This window comes from Molothrus ater, chromosome 8 (assembly GCF_012460135.2).
Source record: "Molothrus ater isolate BHLD 08-10-18 breed brown headed cowbird chromosome 8, BPBGC_Mater_1.1, whole genome shotgun sequence".
NCBI classification, from domain to species: domain Eukaryota; kingdom Metazoa; phylum Chordata; class Aves; order Passeriformes; family Icteridae; genus Molothrus; species Molothrus ater.
In genome coordinates this window covers 26,825,772-26,834,359 of record NC_050485.2, presented here as the reverse complement: position 1 = coordinate 26,834,359, position 8,588 = coordinate 26,825,772, and positions in this window count along the sequence as shown.

The following is an 8,588-nucleotide window of genomic DNA, read 5'->3' as shown; positions in this document are numbered from 1 at the left end:
CATATTATCACAGCACTTCAATTATGAAGAGCAAAGAACAAACACATATCTGAACTGAACTCAGCCCAAGGTCCACATTTAACTGATAGCACACTACCAGAGATTTCTTAGGAGGCTCCTGAAAAACTCATTATCTTGAACCCTGCATCTAATCACTGCACTTGCACATTGGATTTACTAAAGCCCATGTGAGTAACAACAAGCAAACTCATGAGCAATAAAACAAATACAGTAAAACTTCATTACTTACACAGAAAATCTGGCAGAGCATGTATAGAGATGAGAACTAGTGAGTAAAGGCACCTACCATTTTGAATATAGGGTAGGAAATCAACCTCTTCTTAAGTAAAAGGGAGCCTTAGTAGCACAGTACAAAACCAACACCACTTAGGTAACACTCATGTCCAAAACTACAGCCAGTTTCTTGTCCCCAGTTTAAATAAATCAGCAACTAGAAAAGCACATTAGTAATCAATTTGGACACTTTTGGGAGGGGAGCTTTAAGGGAGGAACTTGCATGGGGAAATGAGTGATTAAAAAAAATAAACCAAAAATAAAAACCCCCAACAATTCACCCACACAAGAGGAAGTAATTAAGCTTTTTTGTTCGTTAATGTAAACAGCTTGAAGTAGATCTAAATGAAAAGTAAACCAAAACATTTTGAAATTATATTTATAGTTTATTCTTTCTAAGCTGTTTTATTATTTATTTATTTAAGTTTATTTCTTTCTTTGCTATTATCTTTCCTATGTATAAAGCTTGTAGTCTCAACAATAGAAAATTTCTCTCTATAGCTGCATATATGTTATGGTGAGCAAAACTTTGTAGCCTGTAATACCAACAAAATGGTTTGACTACAGCATCTCTCATATACTGCTGCAATGGACTTGCTGGTGGGCTGGATTTCTGCTGATGGTTTTGTTTTATTTGGTTTTGATGTTAGTTTTCTAGTTGCTGTTGTTGGGTTTTTTCTTTTCTTTTTGTTTTTTTCCCCCAAAAAGCTACCTAGTTCTTTCTGTTCTGTTATAGACGTACATAGCTGCAATTATTTGTAACAGGTAACAGTGAATCATGTTTCAAGCTTCAGTTTTGTTTTCTGCTGTGACATGGACTTTTTAAAATGCTTTCACAGTTTTATTTCTTTGTTTATAAGTTTATAGCTGTTGCAGTTTCCCTTTTCCTCTTCAATCCTTGTCTAATATAACTGGAATTTTGCAGTAGGTTTGGAGGAATGGGAACACAGTAACTTCACCTCTCTTCTTAATTGCCTTAATCTCAGATTTTAGAATTGTTTTCTCCACGTAGAAGTTTCTCATTTGACAGTTTTCCTATGCTGCATGATTTCAGAATAATCTGCTTAGCTAGACAAACTGTAAAGCTGAGATGGAATTAACACAGCCTGTACTTGCATCCAAAATACAACCTGTACTGGACCTTGGCTTGCTAAAACACATAGCCCCTACTAATTGCAATTATATTTTTATTGCTGCTGTAATCTTTATACTATTAAAGTAGAACTAGCTTACATGTAGTTGTAGCATTATTTAGCCATGTAGGTATCTTTTAGGGAAACTGAGGGTTGATTCACTGTTTTTCCTGCAAGCTGAGCATAAAAAAGAAATAGCTTTTTCTTCATGAAACTTCTCTGCCTTTGGCTTTTCCTTCCCAGACTTCTTCCTGTGGCATTTCAGAGAAGCTATGAGCTTCAGCTTTATTAGTGCCTGTCGGGGGCATTTGTGAGGCTTATAGAGAGGAGACAAGGCCAGGCTCCCAGCCCAGCCAGGTCCATTAGCACCCATTCTGTGTGCCTCTCTTAGCATTTCCCCCCTTCAGAAATCTGGCCTCGGGCTGTTATTTTTCCAGGAGCAAGAGAACAAGCAGTGAGTTTGCCCTGTCACTGGTCAGCTGTTGGATAGCAGTCTGTGTATCTCAGGTGCATTCACTTTGCTGCAGGGTGGGAGAGCATGCCCACAGCACGGTCCTGCCTGGCCTGCCAGGAGCCCAGGATGTGACCCAGAGCTCTATAAAGCTACACTCTATTGCCTGGGCTCACTGGGTGTCACAGCTCCAACACAAATTGGATTAAAGGGTGCACATAGGAAAGCTTCTCCTGAATGATCATTTCTGTTCAATGCTCATAAATTAGAATACAGATGACACTCTTCCCCAGTTACACATAACAAGTGACATGCAAATATTGAGGCTTTTAATTTTTCATAAATGATTTGAATAAACTCCAGATTTTTGAAAGGCACGGATCTTTTTTTGCAAGTACTTTTCTGTCAAAATCAAAGCAGAGTTATGAATCTCAGCCTTTGCTTCCCTTTGTGCATGTATATAAAATTTACACCTACAACACCCATCATACCCATTAGTGACTTAAGATGAGCAGTAGGTAGCTCATGCATATGGGGAGTTCATGTTGTTTCCTTTCTGTTGTCACTGTCAAAAAAGTTTTGCAAAGAGGATGAATCAGGTGAGCTTTTGTAACAAACCTTAAGGTCATAGCACAACATGAGCTTTTGTTATCCAAAGATGCCAAAATAATCTTTCTATATATAGGAAATAGCAGAGAATGTAAATAAGTGAAAGGAAAGCATAAACTCCACTTAGTTAGCATTTATTTTGCTGTCCCTTCAAAACTTAGATTTAAATTTGTGAGTCTGTGGGAGGTGTGAGCTCACTTCATTTGAATGATTTTAAATTCCAGTTTGTTTTCATAATGCTGTAAACACAATAATTCTTTATTGCTCTGTTCTGCTTTTCAAGGGCCGTGTCCAGCTTTGTAAAGCAGAATAACTGCACTGGAACATAAATTATCTTCTCAGAGTACAAGTGAGTTCCTCAGGAAAGGAGGTAGGGATAGGAGATGGGCTTAGGACTTGCAAGAGCAGCATGATTTTTTCCAGTTCTCTTGCTGGTTTCAGGTTGATCTTTGTCTCCACCACCCTCTCTGTACACAAGCAAGAGCTTGGAGAAGGCTCCATCTCTATAGCTAGAACAAGCAGGTGCCATTGCCTAGTACCAAGGCAATGGCAACAGTCTGGTGTGCCATACCCTATGATATGGGCTTTTAAACCATTACAAAAGGCATTATAGCCACATCTTCTATCTTCCTAGTTAGGGATTAAGCTAGATTCTGTTGTATAAAATGTTGCCAATAAGCTTGTGCATGTAAATGACCTAGCATATTGCAGCCTTTTACTGCTTGTGATGCTGTGAAAACAAATATTCTTATATTTTTGGAACCTGGTTTAAACATTAGTGTGAGTGGGAGCCTGGCACTGCTACTTTGTACACTTTATCTTTAAACAGGCATAACTAACAAATTGATAAGAAAATGGCTTCAACCTGGACTGTAGACAGGTTTCTACTTGCAGCTAGCCTATAGCAACAGGGAGTGTTCAGGTGGCTGCTCTCATTCAAGCTGTGATTTCCCTGTATGCCCCCCCTGAGCCCAGACTTGCTTCTTTAATAACATCCAGCTGTTGCCTTTAACAGCACACAGGGTGATAAGAAGGGTGCATTGGATCCAGGTATTGCAACAAATTGGGGTTATTATCCCACTTGCAGTATTTCTCTGCAGGAACAGGAAGCCCAATACTTGGGAAACACAGGCTCTGACTAGGAGGGATTTTCTTACCTTCCTTCAGTGCTGGAGGAGGGTGGAGGGGCTGGTACAGCTTGCTTCCTTTGCTGCTTTACAACTCCCAAGGGGTGTTCTAGGGTTGGTTCTTCCCCAGCTCCAGTGGTGCTTCCCCAGCTCCCGTGGCAGGACTAAGCCCCGAATCATCAGAGTGTGGCTTTAATAAACAGGCGACACTGCACCCAGGTAACCTTTGAACCTGCCTTGCAACAGGTCCAAAGGTAAAAAAAAAATTATTCCTGATCAAATATAAAGAGCAATTTTGGCTGGTTAAAAATGTTAAACATACAAGTCTTGCACAAGAGCATTAGAAGAGAGCAGTGCATTGTGAAAACTAACCCCAGCCCTGTGAAAGCTGCAGCCCTGGTTTTTCATAGAGCTCTCATTTACTCCAGGTGTGCAGGGGCACTGAATAAGTCTTGCTTCACTGAGAAAAGGAGCCTCTTAGATTGCACTTTGAGCAAGCAAACATATTCCAGTATTTTTCACCAGATGCTTTGTGTAGAGTCCTGTCCTTAACATGTCCAGCCTTTGAGGCACGGGTTTCCCTTGCAGCTCCAGGGGTCTGTGAAGTAGGGACTCCTTTAGGGTCAGGGCTCCCAGCCCCTTTGGGAGGTACAGGGTGCTGGTAATCTCACCATTGTGCACCTTCCCTTTTGACACTGTGCAAAGGTTAGTGCACTTGCTCAACTGCCAAGTAGACCAAGCCTGTTTTGTGAGAGATTTTTCGTGTTGATTTAAACAACTGTGGTTTTGGTTTGGGTTTTTTTGCCTACCTCTATATCTGAAATGGGAATAAGAGAGCACCTGTGCTTAATGCTGCGTGAGAAAGACAAGTGCTTGTTGTGAGGTGAGGTATGAAAGCTGGGCTAGCAGCTGGAGCTTCCTAGCTTTGCTTCCAAAGGCTGTGGATATGATCTGTGGAAGACATTTTCTGCGCATGATCCAAGAGATAGGGCTAAATAGCAAAGTCCTTTCAGCACTCACTTATTAGAGAGCATCCAAAGGAGGGTAACAAAGATGGTGAAGGGCCTTGAGGGGAAGCCATATGAGGAGCTGCCGAGGGCTCTTGGTTTGTTCAGCCTGGAGGAGACAGGAGAACAGCTTCCTCGTGACTGGGAGAGGACAGGCAGGCAGTTCTTCTGTTTGGTGACCAGTGACAGGACCCAAGGGAATGGAGGCTGTGTCAGGAGAGGTTTAGTTTAGATGTTAGAAAAAGATTCTTCACCCAGGTGGTGTTTGGGCACTGGAACAGGCTCCCCAGGGAAGTGGTCACAGCACCAGTCCTCACAGAGCTCAAAGAGTATTTGGACAATGCTCTTAGGCACATGGGGTGATCCTTGGGAATGGTTCTGTTCAGGGTAAGGAGTTGGACTCGATGATCCTCGTGGATCCCTTCTAACTCAGAATATTCTGTGATTCTGTGACTGGTCAAGATAATAAGGCTTTTGTTGATCTGGGTCTGGTTTGTCTGAAGAATAAACTAATACTAACACTTCTCACTTAAGACCTTAGGTATTCTTAATTGGTGTAAGGGAACCTGGCTGTATCAGTGGGTATGAATAAAAGTGAAAGTACCTGTGCCAACACAGCATCCTAGACCTTGTGGTTCAAATTTCCTCTTAGGTTTTAGAAAATGCCAGTTTAAGGAGGATGAAAGAAAATTTATAGGGAGGTTTTCCATACTTGGTGCAAGGAGGTGACACCAATGTTGAAGTCTCTTGGCTTGTGTCTATGGTGCATCTTGCATGTGGGAAACAATGCAGTTGATTCAAGGTTTTTACAAGGTATGCAACAGATACTAATAATTAGTAGTTGGGCAGGTCCCTGTTCAGCCTAAGTGGATATTGCATCATCATCTCAAAAGATCTGGAGTGACTGACACCATCTGTGGTTTTGGCTCCTAGATGTGTTTTATAAACCAGTAGGGGTGGGGAGGAAGGCGAGGAAGCGTAGCAGAGTCACTTGACAAGGAAACAAAGCCAATTACCTGAGCCATCTGTGTGTATAAAGCTGTAACTGCTTTTCCTTCTCCACCCTTTCTCTCTGGTACATAAAGTACATGGCACTTTAGCTCATTTGAACAGCAAATTTGTCCAAGTTGTGGTGTTTTGTCACCTTTCACCTATACAGTTTATTCCTAATGAATTAAAACTATTGATTAGTTCACTGTTAAAAACTGTGATCTGAGCCACTTGGAACAGTGAGTGGGTCGTCCTTGAGTCTGGCAGGGGAGGCTCTTGGTCAGATGTCCTGCTGAACTGCTAATAGTGGGTAACCTTTTGTCAGCTTGTTTTGAAAGTAGGTGTGAGAAAACACACTCATAAGTCCTGGAAAACAATGGGCTATGTTCTGTACTGCAGGCTTGTCTCTGCACATCATCTGTGTTCCTTGTGGTTTCCAAATGAGTGATGCTGTAGTTTGTGATCTTAGTGACCAAAGCACACAACCAATGACATAAAATAACCTAAATCAGCTGTGCAAACATCACCTATGTCCCAGTTCTGAAAATGAGGAGCTGAAGGCAGACCCACAAACACTGGGTGTTTTTTTCATAAGATTGGAAAAAAAATTCTAGTAATGAAAATAATAATTTTCCCCCTCAAGACTTAATTATTAAGAAAATGGATAACAAGTGCCATGATGACTTCTCTGTAGAATAGCAGGGGTTCCATGAGTTTTAACAGGCTAGTCATTTTTGAAGTCTGAGCAGTTACGGCTCAATATTTATTCAAACTATTACTTTTTGACAGAAGTGTCTGCATGCATGGGGTTTTCAAGATGGTGACAATTTGATTTTTCCTTTGCTATTTGTTATAGGTGACAGAAAGCTCAATAGTTTCCCTTCTTTGTTTAAATCCACTTTCTGTGCTGATCTACAGTATCACTGGTTCAGATTAACACATCTTTCAAATGTAATCATTTGCCCCTTGTGCAATTCACTTGACTCTTGAATAATGAAGAAAGAGACCAAAAGGGAGCAAAAGAAATTAAAAAGAGTGTGTCTTCCAGCCTTTTTCGAGCTCCATTACTGAATGCAGGATTCAGAGGTGTATTTTAGATACCTACCAATGAGCATACAAATGTAGGATATCCCTGAATGCTGCTTAAAAGTTATTCGTACTGTGGTTGTGCAACCAGTCTGAGCCATGAAAGAGTGGAGCTAAAGGTCATTACTACACAAGCTGGAGTTTAATCACTTCTAGGTACCATATAAAAAGCCCTTTTTTTATTGGCCTTGTGAAATCTACTCAAATGCAATAGGTTGTTGAATTATAAACACAAAATAAACTCTAACCCTTCAGCCTAAATAGTTGCCCTTACATAGTAAAATTTGGGGCCAGGATATTATAAATAATTTTTTACTGTGTTAAAACATTTGTGTGAAAGGCATAGCTGTGTCATTGAACTGTTTTAACAATTAAGGAGGCTGCACGTGTATTTGCAGTTGCTCCCTAGTGCCCAAGAACAGCTGCACACTACTTTTGTTGCAGGATGTGGCTGCTGCATAAAATTGAAGAATCTGAGTGAATTTGCTGCTTCCATGTTACCATTGACAATCTTGCATTCACCTCTCTTCATGCAAAGTTGAGTGGTGTGTGTGCCTATGTCTATGGTTTTAAAAACAGACCAAACAGAATGCTGAGATAACTGTAGGTGTTAAATACATACCAGTATGAACTGGTACTCTCTACCTTGCATGGGAAAAAAGCATCTGATTTCTATCTTGACCTACTGACTCTAAGCGTAACAACTGACATAATTCTACTGATTTGACTGGAAACTTTTTAATATGTTATAGAGTGTATTTACATTGGTATATTTGGGATAAGAATTTGTCCTCAAAAGATTAATTTTTCTGAGCTCTGATACAAAAGAAATATTTGGCATTGATCTCTTCTCTTTAATCTGATAAGATGCATAGATGATCCAAAAACTGAAGCTACTGATTCATTTGCTCAGTAGTTTTCAAAGTCCAGTTCTCTTGTTCCACTTACACATTTACTTGAACATTTTGCTGTACTGCCAGGATAAAATGTGGACAGCATAAGCAGACATGAAAGTTTATGAACAGAGACTTTGACTATTGACCATTCAAACTGGAAGTAGGAAGATGGAGCAAATCTCTCCCAGTGACTTTAGACTTTGGATTTTCATACTAATAAAAGGAAAAAGATGATGTTCAAAGTGAGCAATATTTGACGTGTAATATTTCGATGAGGAAAGTTTAAAGACCACTTGGATTGCTTCTAAGTGTTATCAGTGCCGTAATTTCATTAGGTGGCTAAATTCTTGTTGAAACAACTAAATTCCAATTTTTGTTTTCAAGATAACAATCTTTTGATGTTGCAGTGGTAAATAAAATGGTTTGCTAAGATGTCTGTTACAAGTCCTCTATGTGTTGTGTCTTGGACCTCATCTGTCCACCTGTGCTTAACAGAAAGGATAAGCCTTGGAGTTTAGCACTTTTTCTGATATTCTGAGGAGCCTTGAGCTCCATCTCTAATTTAGAAACTGTCTAATACAGGGACTCTTTTTTTCCTTTCAGGCTGAGACAATGCCATTGATGTTGGTTACCAATAATTATAAACCAATAGAGGTTCAGCCTTTAAAAATGGCAGATCTTCAACTTACAGACTGTTATAGAAACAATGCAGAATGCCTGTAATTTCTGAAATCTTTTCCTTTGATCTGTGCTTCAGCTCAAGCCTTGACTGAGTCAGTTTTGCCCCAGCTAAAGACCAGGTTAAATATAAGAAGTTCAAGACATTGTGAGATTAGGTGTTCCAATGCTTTCATGATTTTATTCTCTGGTTTTCATTAGATACATAGATTTAAAGGACCAATAAATTATGCTGTTGGATTGGTACTGCCATGATCTTTAATTTCCATATGTATCTCTTTAGAAATCTGTGTAAACAGACCACTGGAGCTAAATTT